General features: G+C 42.2%; 1 protein-coding gene across 1 annotated transcript in view; it reads left to right on the forward strand.

Annotated features, from left to right (window-relative positions):
* Positions 1 to 13,907, forward strand: part of LOC306926640 (contactin-associated protein-like 4) — a 146,293-nt gene that overhangs the window by 20,747 nt on the left and 111,639 nt on the right. The gene's annotated exons all lie outside the window — the stretch shown is intronic.

Consider the following 13,907-nt stretch of genomic DNA (forward strand, 5'->3'; position numbering starts at 1 on the left):
ACTCTCACTGTAAATGTCAAGCAGAAGAGAGCCATAACGTTATAGACCATTTTACTGTGCACAATTCTACCACTGAATGTCCCTCGAACAAATTGCCCAGAATTTCCCAGGTTTGACACTGCAATCAGTCTCCATCCTATGCCCTGAAATGTCTTCAAAATCCAAGTTTTCTGAAAAATGTGGCAGCGGACGGACCCCCATCTCGAAATATTTTGTTCCAGGGACCCCAGAAGCAAAGATTTGAGTTAAAAATGTTCGCTTAAAAAAATAATGTGTAATTATAAATTTAAAGAATTTGCACAAATTATCCAGATTTTATGAAAATATCAGATCTATAAGCTCATTACACGCTTTGAGCCTCTATATCTGTTAGATTTTTAATAGCTAGAATCTAAAATGGTGCTTTCCTGGTTTGGGCCTAAATTGTACAACGGCTTGCGTTGATCACTTCTGCTCAATCCAGATTTATATCCTCAGCCGGATCTCCCCTCTGTGAGTGAGTATACTCTGCTTTGTGGCTTATAGCAATGGATTACTGGTCACCTCAGTGCAGAAAGCCAACACCTCACAGTCACACTATGGCTGTTTTCAGGCCACTGAGCACAAAACATGAAAGGGACGTCTCCTTTGGATTGAACTAGATAGATAGCTCTCTGGCAATATCGGGGCTGTGAAGAGAGAGAAACCAATACAACACAACACAACACAACACAACAGCTATACTGCTAGTAGTAGTAGTATACCCACAGGTATCGTATTCTGTCTGTCTGTCTGTCTGTCTGTACATATATTAGGAGTTATTATTGGGATAGTACATCACTGACTCTCACAAGGTCACTTCCCCTTACCAAGGGAATAAATCTGAATGTAAGTCGTCCACTACAATGGAAAAATGATGAAATACTGCGCTGGACATTGATGTGAGGCTTTGAGAAAATGGCTGTCATGGATTATTTATGAGCTTTTTTGGATGCAAAGGTTTTGCTGCTTTATGCATTTTTTTGAAACTCAGCAGTTGATCTGAGTGTCAAAGCATAGAACCAGCTGGGAATGTGGGATATGCTTTTTCCCCCTTGACACAATACTAATGGGTCGACCAACTAACCCATGCTTAGCCAGCAGAATGAAGTTACCCTAGTCTGTTTGCTGGTGGAGGCTGTATGCAAACACTCAATGTTTTTATTTTAATCCTAAATTTACTTGTGCAGGTGGGATCTTTTATAAGATCCACAGTGATTTACTTGATCTAAATCTCAATAGTTTTCTGTGTTTTATAAGTATTTTGCCCAAGGCTTGCTTATTTGAGTCGAGTGAAAAGAAGTTAAAGGAAATTGAGCCAGAGCTGTCAGCAAGCATACATTATACCTGATCCAGATCAGTCTTTAGAACACCGTACACTGAATAATAATGAGCTGTTTGAAAGTGGTCCATATAACCCGTTACTGTAGAAAATATTCAGAGCAATCTTCTTTTTAAAATAAACCTTATAGTATGGCATATCCACGGGGGAACTTTGATTTAAAAACATGCTGTACCAACACATTACGGTATGCTTGTAGCCATGACGCTTTGGTGTATGGTGCGGCCCCTGGTGCTATTTATACTGCAGGTGAATTGATACCAATTGATGAGCAGGTGTGTCAATTAAAGGAGGGCAACTTGCAAGGCTGGACTGGGACAACAATTTGGTCGTAGCATTTGATACCTTAACTGAGCCTTTTTTTCCCTCTTCTTCCCCTTTTGGACACTTTGAAAATGTATAAATTACATTACAGTACGGCCCTACATGATGCTTCTGCACATTTCCTTTCAGCATTACATTTCTGAATCAATTCATTAACAGACCTCAAACAGTGGGTCGGGACCCATTGTTATGGGTCCCTTTATTTTTTGATTCCTGTTTTTTATAAAACTTTATTTAATTAGACATTGTATAATCGGTCTCAGATCTTAATCGGTTAACGTCATGTTTTGCCATTTCTCACTCAATGGCAAACTATGTCAGGTCATTGACCATATGCAGACCGCGTCCAGCCAGCAAGGTGGTAACTATATATGTGCAATTTCCCATTGACAGCCCATTCATCCAAACAGAAAAGTCCTGTCTCCATCCATCCATCCATCTTCAACCGCTTATCCGTAGTCGTGTCGCGGGGCAACATCTCCACCAGAGTGCTCCAGACTTCCCTTTCCAGAGCAACATTAGTGACTTCCTCCTGGGGGATCCCGAGACGTTCCAAGGCCAGTGAGTCGATGTGTTTTCTCCAACTGTGCCTTGGTCTGCCCTGGGGTCTCCTCCCAGTGGGACGTGCCTCGAGGACCTCCCTAGGGAGACGCCCGAGAGGCATCCTAACCAGATGCCCGAACCACCTAAGCTGGCTCCTTAGGGTTAGGGTTAGGGTTAGGGTTGGTGAGTTTGACGTTTAGGACTTTTCTGTTTGGATGAATGGGCTGTCAATGGGAAATTGCACCTAGTTACCATCTTGCTGGCAAGATGGACGCAATTGAGGACGGCATATAGTCAATTGAGTAACGTTAATACAGTAGCTGTAAAACAGTGTTAAAGTGCAAGAAAAAGATGGAGGCGGTGTGAGGGGATTAGCGTTTCCATATGGCCTGATTTATTTTTATTCTTGTCTGTCTTGTTTCTCTTTCATTGCTCTACAGTTACTTTTATTAAGATTTATTTTGGGTCTTTTATGCCTTTATTGATAGGACATTAGACTGACAGGAAATAGGGAGAGGTTGCCGGACCGCTACCCTAGCCGTCTGGGTCATTTAACGTTCTTTTAACAGCATACTGGTTTTAAATGCCTGCTGACAGTAATATGACGGCCGAGCTACACAGAGCGCGTACAGCGCGTTTGAAATGATACAATGTATGTCAATGATAGCGGCTACACCAGATAGCGCGGGCCACGGATACGCATGCTAAAGAAAATCGGATTGGTTATATTTTTTTTACGTGCGTATGCCCCCATGCTCGCGTATATTGTCTCCCAAAGTGTATTTCCCATTGGGGTACTCAATGTACTCAATTCATCAACATACAAAATGTGGATATCTATAAAATATGAAGGATCCCAATGGAAACAAAAAAAGAAACCTGCACACTCATCTGCTCCAATACAATTTATTAAATATAGCAGTTTTGGTTGTTATAACTCATATTCACTACGAAGAGCCACACTTTATGCACCCACTCACTGGTAAATATGTTTATATCAAGTTAGTTGGCTCTATAACATGCACAACCAAAAAAAAGGCTTTAAAGACACACATTTCTGATCACAGAAGAAGCATCCGCAACCAAGATCAAAAGAGCCCCGTTGCACTTCATGTCCGCTAAACATAATGTGCATGGCATCTCTCAGATATCGGGGGATTGAACATGTAGAATGCCCTAGATGAGGAGGAGATCTCAATAGATACAATAGATACTGCTACAGCATTAATGTCCATTTGTGCTTTTTTCCACTGTTGTGGATATGTTAAATGTTGAACACTGTATATATATATTATTATTTGACCTGATTACCATGTTGCCACTGATTGATAACGTGGCCTGTAGTGGGTGAGAGACTCACATTTCAGGTTTGACCAGATGAAGAGCCTTGGCTCGAAACATCGTTAATAAGTTATATTGGAGCAGATGAGTGTGCAGGTTTATTCTTCTTTTTCTGATGTCACTTTCCAACCCAGCACCTCAACTAAGTGATGTGTGTATTCTATTAGTTTTCCCCAATGGAAAAAAGGCACAGGCTTTCTTGGGGTTTAAATCCTCAGACCTTAAGCCTATATTGAACTGTACTTTCATGTGCTTATTTCTGCAAACTGTTAATAAAGTAGCCTATTTGGCTGGCGTAGCCGTCTGGGAACCTTGGCTGGTAATCCAGTCTGGCAGTGTGCCCGACGGCCTTTACATTTCAGCCTACTGTCACTCTTAGCAGAGGCACTTTACGATGAATGTATGAAATTTGGCACACAGTTAGAGCATGCCATAAGGAACATTTTTGGCTATAGGGCCATCGCAGATTTGTCCAGTGGTGACCTTGGCAGCCATTTTCCCAAATGGCCACCATCTGCTGTTATTTTACAAATTCAGCTTCTAGACTACCTAGGATCTTCATTCTGGTGACTAATCCTACATTTTCAAGGATGAGCAATACAGTGGTACTATTTAGATTTGAACTGTGACCATGGCAGCCATTTATTCAAAATGGCCGCAGTACATTTCAGGAGATAGGCTTTCTGACCTTTGACTCGTCCCTTTCAGGCACAGTGTTTGACTTCACTGGCCACTGCAGGGAACTGTGGAGGAGAAACTTTGGTCTCTTGACACCCGATTAGGTTCAGGGTTTTTTGGTGGAGACTTGCCTCTCATGACATCGTTGCTGCGGCAGTTGATCTCCTTACTGCGAGCGGTGGCACACTCTGGGTCTCTGGGGCATTGTATCTTGGTGGCCTCCTGCCAGTGTTTCTCCACACTTCTCATGAGCTCTGTGCTCTGGGGTTATGTTATAGTCAATATACATTGTCTTGACTTTGCTTTCCAGAGCCCAGTCTTGTGCAGATTGCTGCTGGCCCACCTGTAGGCCCCAACCTCACTTGCTCGGTTTGGGATGATTAGGTGGGGTGGTCTGCCCCAATCAGGATGAGGTGTTTGACCCTTTCAAACTGTTGTAGCTGCATTCTGGCCAAGTGTCTGTATTTTACATGGCTTTGGCTGACATGTTGAGGACACAGAGAACGACACTGTCTTTCCACTGCAGAAGCATTGTGCGTTCTGACCCATCATCGAGAAGGGCATAAGTGTCGAGGGAACGGCCACCTTGGCGTAATATAACTCTACCTACTTTGAGTAGGACTCTTTTCCGGTCAACTGGCTTATCAAGGTAGGGCACCTCAGCAGTGGTGTTCACCAGACAGGTCTCATCTCTGGGTGTCTCTCTGAGTCTCGCTGTTCACCTCAAGCAGGACTTCAAGGTGTTACCTTTGCACAGGCTATACATGGCTTCCAGAGATCTCACTGGCCAGCTAGGTGAGATCTACCACAGCGCCAGCACTACTTCTGTCTATCGTCAACAGCTCCAACCACTTTTAAAGAAACCCAACCTTGACCCGTCCCTTCCTATTAACTACAGACCCATATCCAAACTTCCTTTTATTGCTAAGATTTTAGAGAAAGTGGTATGCGAGCAGTTACTTTTAACAGTGGAAAATAACACCATTTTTAAATTCCAATCAGGTTTTCGCCCAAAGCACTCGACTGAAACAGCACTACTCCGGGTCTCAAATGACATATTAATGCGTGCTGACTCTGGGGAGTGTTCGGTCCTGTTGCTCCTAGATCTAACCGCCGCGTTCGACACAATAGATCACTCGATTTTAATCAGTAGGCTTGAGAAATGGGTAGGTCTATGGGGGACTGCGCTCCAGTGGTTTGCCTCCTATCTGTCCAATAGAAGTGTCGGGGTCTCCATCAACAACCATGTCTCCGCCTCTGCTTAGTTAAGTTGTGGCCCAAGGTTCGATTCTTGGCCCGGTTTTATTCTCCCTATATATGTTACCTCTTGGTGTTTTAATCAGTCGTTTTAATCAAGTCTCGTATCACTGTTATGCTGATGACACCCAGCTGTATTTTTCTTTTAAATAAATAAATAAAAGTAAGCTGTCTATTTTAAAAGAGTGTCTAAATTCCATCAAGGAATGGATGGCACAGAATGGATGGCACAGAATTTTCTACAATTAAACCCTGATAAGACAGAAATCCTGATCATAGGACCTGAGACATCCAGGCTGAAATACAGCAGTCTATGGCTATAACGGCCAATTATACAAAGACATCGAAGAACTTAGGGGTTATTTTTTATCACCAATTTAACTTCGAACCACATGTTAAAAAGGTTGTTGTGTTTCTTTCAACTGAGAAACATCTCAAAGATCAAATGTTTATTAACACCACAGGATCTCGAAAAACGTATCCATGCTTTTATTTCGTCCCGTTTGGATTATTGTAATTCATTGTTCACTACCCTGAGTGGTGCCTCAATACACCGTCTTCAGCTTGTGCAGAATGCCGCTGCTAGACTACTAACGAATACACACAGAAGGTCACATATTATACCTGTGCTCGCTGCCTTACACTGGCTACCAATAGACTCCAGAATTGTTTTAAAAATTGTATTAATTACTTATAAATCCCTCTTTGGGCTGGGTCCATTATATTTAACGGAGTTACTCCACCCTAAGGTATATACAAGACCACTTAGGTCTTCTGATAAAGGCCTTCTTGTTATCCCTATATACACACTGACAGTTGCCAATAGATGATATTGATGGAGATTATATGAATAATATATATAGAGATTATATAGAGCCGACGGGCTCTGTCTTCCCGCACACATCTGCGCTCGCCAACAGATCTGATGTAGCCAGGAGCATTTTGCACGCGCATTATTTTCATGGACTGCGCGCACGTCAAATGCATACGCACTCGGTGTAGCTCGGCCGTAATGTGTTTTATCACACGCGTTTTGGGAATTCTGGGGTAACGTTTTGTTATTTTTCCCTGGGCACCATATTGCCTTGCGCTGGCCCTGGCATCCTTTTACAGTATTCATGATATGGGATATAGCTCATGTAGCTGCATGCATATGTGCCTATGATTTGATGCATTTGGGTGAACCCGCACAGCGCTGGTCTGCAGTTTCTGCCTGTGCTGTGCTCAATCAGAGAGGACACTGGGACTGGTGCTGCCTGCGTGGCCATGATCGAGTACTTACTGTATCTCCGACCCTTGGTTTCGGTTAGCCAGGCATGACCAAACCTCTACGGGGATAACACCTGATATGCGTCATTTCAAATTAATGGTTAATTGAACTGTTAGACATGCAGTCTCCCATGGATCCACACATGCAAAACAGCTACATACTAATTCCTACACGGGTTGTGCTTATAACCACGGCCCCGGGCAAGTTAAGTTTACTGAGGTTAAGGTTAGGTTTCTGGTTGAAGGACTTCAGTGTTTTGTACCATACTATTGTATGTATAAGTACAGAACAAAGAATGTTTTTGCTTTCGCCATCTTTGTTGAAGAGTCTGGGCAATTAAGATTTAGTCTTACTAGAAACACTAACAGTTTCTAAATCTTATATTTAGATTTAGTCTGGTTTAATAATCTAGTCACCTCTGGGGTGAGGTTACTGAAGGTCAATGCTTAAAGTGTGATTGCCTTTGAGGGGATTAAGTCCGCCCATCAAGCGTCAACCTCAGACCATGAGATCCTGGTCTGATTTTGAATCTAAATGGCTTTGTGTTTGTGCTATTGTCCTGGCTCTGCTCTAATTGAGTGCAATTTATGGGTTAGGATTCAATGGTTTGTTTACTCCCCTGTTTCCCCTAAAAGATTAGTATTGTTTAGGCCCTGTGGAAATGTGGTGTTTAATTTCAAAATCCACTGCTTCTCAGCAAATCTCCTTCCCCCTCTGTCCAAGTTTGGTTGGATTCTAATCCACAAACTTCCAAGGCACCAATTCCATGTGTCAAGAAATGCTGTACAATTAATAATGTTTCTTTTGCATTATTTATATTATATCTGTTGGTTTAGTCTATCTGCTATTGTGTTCCTAGTTTCACCCACATATTGTAGGTTGCACTTGTTACATGCAATTAGATAAACACAGTTACACAGTTACGTCGACTGCACAACCCGTGTAGGCTTGTATGTCGCTGCAAAACAAACCACTATAAGGAACATCAATCAAACTATTTAATGTGTAAATGTATTTCACATGTTCAAATGGTTAGGCTGGGTGTAATTTGTAAATTAGAACAGAGGGGGATATCTTTGAAATATTGTATTCATCAAAACAAGCCTATATTATGTGTAGTGCATGACTAGTACTTCTGACTGAATTAACTGCTTTTATCTCTGTATTTCAGAGGTACATATTGTAGTGAATTTCAGTCTCTCTTTATAGTTAATCAAGTGGGACACTTTCAGTCTCTATTGGATCATACCACTGACAGTGAAAATCAGTTTTTATAGCCGCTTGCACGTTGTGCCGTAGGCTGTTACTGCATTGAGACTTGGTGGGAAATCAATGCACCCCTAAGATTCCCTAGGGTAAATTGTACAATGTATTACATCTTTTTCATCAATTCAATTTACTTTATACCCTCCCGGTGAAACTCCTCACTGTCAGGTGAGAAGAAGCGGCTGGCGAGCGACAACGCCATGTGTATCGGAGACACGTGCTTGCTTGGGGGGGGGGGGGGGGGGGGGGATTTAAGTGGAGCGCATATTACACGCTGAGAGAAAGAGGGAGAGAGAGAGAGACACACACAGACAGACAGACATACAGCAAGAGGAGGGGGCGAGAGAGTCCGCTACGTGGCATGATAAAAGCGATCTGATAATTGTTTTTCTTTCTTAGTTAATGACCCTGTTGCTATTGGCCGTTATTTTGTTATTTTTCCCTGGGCCGGCACATTGACTTGTGCCGGCCTTCTTCTTCCACGGTCTTCGCTTCCTAACCTTATTTAATTAACCTTGGTTGCCAGGATCTCTTCTTCTACTGTGGTATTTTGCGCATTTGACTGGCCTCACGATCCCGCCTAGTGTAACGGGAGGGAATGTGTTAATGACAGATTTACAGTAAGTTGACAGGAAATGGGGAGAGAGATGGGGTGGCACGCAGCAAAGGTTGTGGGATCGGGAGTCGAACCTGCTGCGACACTGTCAGACTGGATTACCAGTATAGGTGCCCAGACGGCTACACCAGCCGCCCAGGCTGTGTTCCTTTCTTTCGACCGTGCCATAATATGATTTAATGCAGCAATGCTGGCCGGTTCTTCAGACCTGATTTTAAACCTGATCTAGGCCTGATGGGATGGGAGTCTGACATCAGATGGTGATGAAAAGTATTGATTAGATATCGATGCTTTGCTGAAGAGGCATCTCCTTTTGAATGTATGACTCCCAATATTTTATTGTATTTCTCCCCTCACTTTTTCTCTTGCTTAATGTCTTACCTTCCTTGCCTCCCTTTCTTATTATCCCCTTTTTCCCCCATCTTTTTCCCCCCATCTTTCCCCCCCCATCTTTTTCCCCCCATTGTTTTTTGCATAACCTTCCAGTTACTGTAGGTCGGGCACCAATTATTTTTGCAAAAGTCATTATGGATTCTATAACTAGTGTCTATTCTAAACTAATAAAGTCTTGAACTGGTAGCATACATATTTGCCGTGGTGCTGTACTCTTTGCGGCTGACATTGTCTAAATATCTTGTTGTTGGGCCTAGTGCTTCTCAGATGGTATACTGTATGTGAATGTATCTAGTGTATGTCTACCCTACAGTACTGCAGATCAATCACAGCTCATGTCACTACGTGTACGGCATCACAAACCGAACAGACAAAAATGACAGGCAGAGTTCTCCAATAAGACTATTCTTTTTTTTTTGTGTGGCTTTTGCCTTTATTTTACATTTTTTATGGAGGGACAGACAGTAGGCTGACAGGAAATGGGGAGTGAGATGGGGGGGTGACATGCAATAAAGGCCATCGGGATCGGGAGTCGAGCCCACGGCACACTGCCAGACTGGATTAACAGCCAAGGTGCCTGGACCGCTGAGCCATGGCCCAGGCCAATAAGACTATTCTGAGGCCTCTTCTGTTAAACAGATTATGAAAAATGTACATAACCATAACAAAGGGACTATGGTCCAAGCTCATTGAATAAATCAACGTTCAGATGTGCCAGAAGTTTCTTCCATTAAAAGTCAAAACTGAGGTAATAAGGAATGATTCAAAGTCAGTACCCAGCTCCAATCGGTAATGTTAAAAACCACAACCCAAGCCAGACATATTTGTGTAGTCATGGACTTCATACCCAATCTATGCTTCTGGGGGGGGGGGTCCCTGGAACTACATATTTTCAGATGGGGGTCGGCGGCCAATTACATATAATTTTTGGGGTCCTTGACATGAATATCTCAGCCAACCAAGGCTACCAAAATGAGTCGAAAGGAGATGAGTTCTGGGGGGGAGCATGTGGATCAACCTAACCAGTTTATTTTGGGAGGTCTGCAATTTATTTTTAAGAATCATAGGGATGTCATTATACCATGACGTGCAGGCATAATCAAAGTGACACTGAATGAAACATATGTTGGTGTGCTGATTTTGTTTAAAATGAGTAATCAGAATCAAGACATCTTGACAAGATGTCATCTTGAATGAGATTAAAAACTGAATAGTGCTGTAATCAAAATCAGCTGTTTTGGAGGAAAGTTTAGCTATGGGAATCAAACGGGTGAACGTCATCACGGCATTGTGATTTGTGCATATAGTCATTCACAATCTACAAACAGTTGACTATAGATAGCTTGATAGATTGGACAGGGAGGCCACACTGTTGTTGTTTTGTCTGTCCTATTTACCCTACTTTTTCTCCAGTGGTTGTCAGCTTGAATAACACTGCATCACACTGCTAACCAAACAGTTCCTTTAGTGAAACTGCTAGCCTGACCAGCCTTGTGTCAGCCTTTATTTCCGTTTTTAGCACTGAAACAGAACAAGAGGTATATAGGCTGAATTCACATGTTTGAGGATCTATAGTAGCTGGGAGGGAATTCGGCGAAAATCATCAAGATTGTGCACTTGGTGACAAGTTTTTGATTAATTGATTAATTAATTAATTTATCTACAAGCTCCGACACTAGTTTTTATCATCCTATCCTTGTTTTTGTCACGTCGCGCGCCAATGTTATTTGACCAAGAGATTCTTAGAACTTAGATTAGGCTACTTAGAACAGTTTTAACCTGAATTATCCAATATTGGATTCATTGCAAACAGACCACTAGGCTCCCGGCAGCCATCGTGGACATCATCTTGAAAATGATGCCTTTCCTGAACTTAGATTTTCCTAACTTTTTGTACGTTATTTAGCATACCCAATAGTAACAGAATCCATTGAAAAATCTCTTCTATCAATTATTTGGGGTTTCAACCACATACTGATTTATCTAATATTGGATTCATTGCAAACAGACCACTAGGGGGCGAGTTGTAAACATGCTCATACCTAACACCAGTGTTGGGAAAGTTCACTTTCTACATGAACTAGTTCAGTTCGCAGTTCACAAACAGTTTGACTGTGGAATTAATTAATCGCAATGCCCTAGATTTCACTAACCTTTGGAGAACCACTGCGCCGATATCGTCGTTCCTTTTAACAAAAATCTGCTTTAAAATGGTGTTGAAAAATAATCCAAAGTGGCGATCAACAACAACAGAGCGGAGGAGGAACGCGCCAGCTGCGCGCCACTGTCGCCATTGGAATGCATTGGGCCTCAATTTCCCAGATTTTTTTGCGGTGACGTCATCAGAATGCGTCACCTATCCCACTCTGTCCGATGGAAACCCTGTAAGTCTTAAAATATATTTCAAACGCAAATTACGAAAACGTAAATCGTGTAACTCGTTATTGGGAGGGAAGCTGTTCTACAATCAATTAACACCATGAACGCCCGGGGGTATTTAGGACCATTAAATCAGAGCGCCCAGCGATTTGCAGCAACGGAGCACATTTACGTAGCGATGCACCAGGCGCCATCTCGGATGTAGCTGAAGTATAGGTAGATGTAGCCAAAACACCCCCGAGGCGATCGACAACAACGGGAGGTATGATTAATTCTAACGCGACTAGCGACGGGACCGCGATGGCCCGTCTAAAACATAATCTTTGATTTAGAATTGGACGGATTGATTTAGATCATGTTTTAAGATTTTCGCTAAAATGGGGGGGAACATTTTGGATGACGTCCCAACCGGAAATGACATAGAATGTTGCCCAACAGGCGCTCCCAGCCTGTGGAGCGATGCGCTCGCCCATATCCATATAGAACCACAGACTTTATTCCTATTGGGAATAAAGTCAAACCTTTAAAAAAATCACGTTGTGATTAATAAAGTGACAACTTTTACAATATGTCCATTACCATTATCCAAATTAATTCCTTATTATTTTTGTTACATTTTGGAAAAATAGCCCTTTTGCAATGTTAAATGCCACCGAATCCTTAATCTTTTTCCCACTTTGCTTCAGTCTTTATGGGCCAACTTGTGAAAGCTGTATGCTTTTATTGGGAAGGCAAAAGATTCTGAACGTTCTCAGTTCTCACAGCCTGCATATCTGCGTGTGCTGAAAATAGCTGATCTACAAGCTCACAACGTGTCGCGGACGTAACGCGTTGCTATTTTCAGCATGGAACAGGTCATACGACGAAGAATAAATCAGGCTTCACTGTGCTTCACTGTCACTGTGGGACCCTGGGAGACAGAGTACTCCTCGACGCAAAAATAACAAGCTATTGGAGCTATTTTTCGTGGCACATTATGCTTAATCAAACAACAAGTTCACCTCAGTGTTTTGGGTCAGGCGTCGGGACATGTTCTGTGTCTGCTGTCTGCGTGCATGACTGGATCATCATCCAGTTACAGATGCGGGCTGCACGCTCCAGTGAAATTGGATGGCTGAGAAAGATTAGTTTATTTGGTGTCGGATATGGGCTTATTGGTGGGTTTTCCGCTAGATATTAAGGCCTGTTTAGGGTAATTTTTAGCTGGGGTTTCGCCTGGAAGGTTCTATGGAAACACTTACTCTTGAACGAAGTTGAACTGTGAGAAAGTGACGTTCACACACCCCAGAAATGAACGCATTCACATTCACAATACCGTTCATCAAGTACGTAAAATATGACGTGTTCAGGGACAAAACTGCCTAAGACCATTTAAGGGATACATATTTACTAGTTATGAATATTAATAGTCCAACACCATAATGTCCGAATTAAGACGCAGCAACATTGCTGCTTTAGAATAGAATTAACTAAGGTGGATACTCTAAAACCATTTCGGCATACAAAGCCGTAAATTATTGAGATAAGCTTTGAATTAGAAGCTCGTAAATCGTCTGGACTCCGGAGGAGACCTTTGTGGGGAGAATTGGAAGAATGTAATCGAGTAAAAGTACTCAAGTCAGAATGTACCTATTGTACTGGTATGTGAAGCCTTTTAAACCAAATAACTATTAAACTTTATCTTTAATGTTATAATGTTAAACTTATAAAACTGTAATCCTATATTAATAAACCTTTTAAGGATAAATACTTTAGAGGAAAAACTACAATACTTAAGGCGTAAAAGAGTAAAAGTATCACCTTACAGCAGGAAAAAGGCAAGAACCAAGACACGACACAAAGAAGTCCACACCAGCGCGTATACGTTTCAAAGGATTATAATGACCATAATATTTTCTGGGGAGTCGGAATAGAACGTCCAAATACAGCGTCGAAAAAGTTCTCACCCGGAACAAATGTCCCGGACCATATTATATACTGTTATGAAAACAAAACAAACTCTGACATAGGAAGTCATGCATTTTGGGTTCAGAGGTTAATCAAAAAGTGAATAAGGCGACACCTATTGCTGGGAGGTTCACTATGGGAGACGTGGCATTTTACTCTTCCGGTAAAATCCAGGAAGTGTGACCGATGAGGATCGTAGTTCTTTAAGTAAATGTAGTTCCCAACCCAAGTCAATGACAACCAGCTAAGTTAGTAGGAGACAGATTGTCTCAACTTGTCTGCTCTGGGCGCATAGAGGCCAAGGCCAAAAAACATGTTGTCACCGACACGCTGGGTGTTTTGGCAAACAGGAGAAAACAATCCTTTAACTACATGCTGGGGCTAGGGCAGAAGTGAGATGAAACTTAGTGGAACAGGGTGACATGAAAAATAAGTCATAGGGCAATATGGTTTAAGAGTGAACAACAAGTGAACAACGGTTTAAGAGTGAATATTGTTGTACAGTAGCTCAATCTGGAACTTGGTTTTACTTG

Source organism: Electrona antarctica (genome assembly GCF_951216825.1).
Source record: "Electrona antarctica genome assembly, chromosome: 7".
Classification (NCBI taxonomy): Eukaryota; Metazoa; Chordata; class Actinopteri; order Myctophiformes; family Myctophidae; genus Electrona; species Electrona antarctica.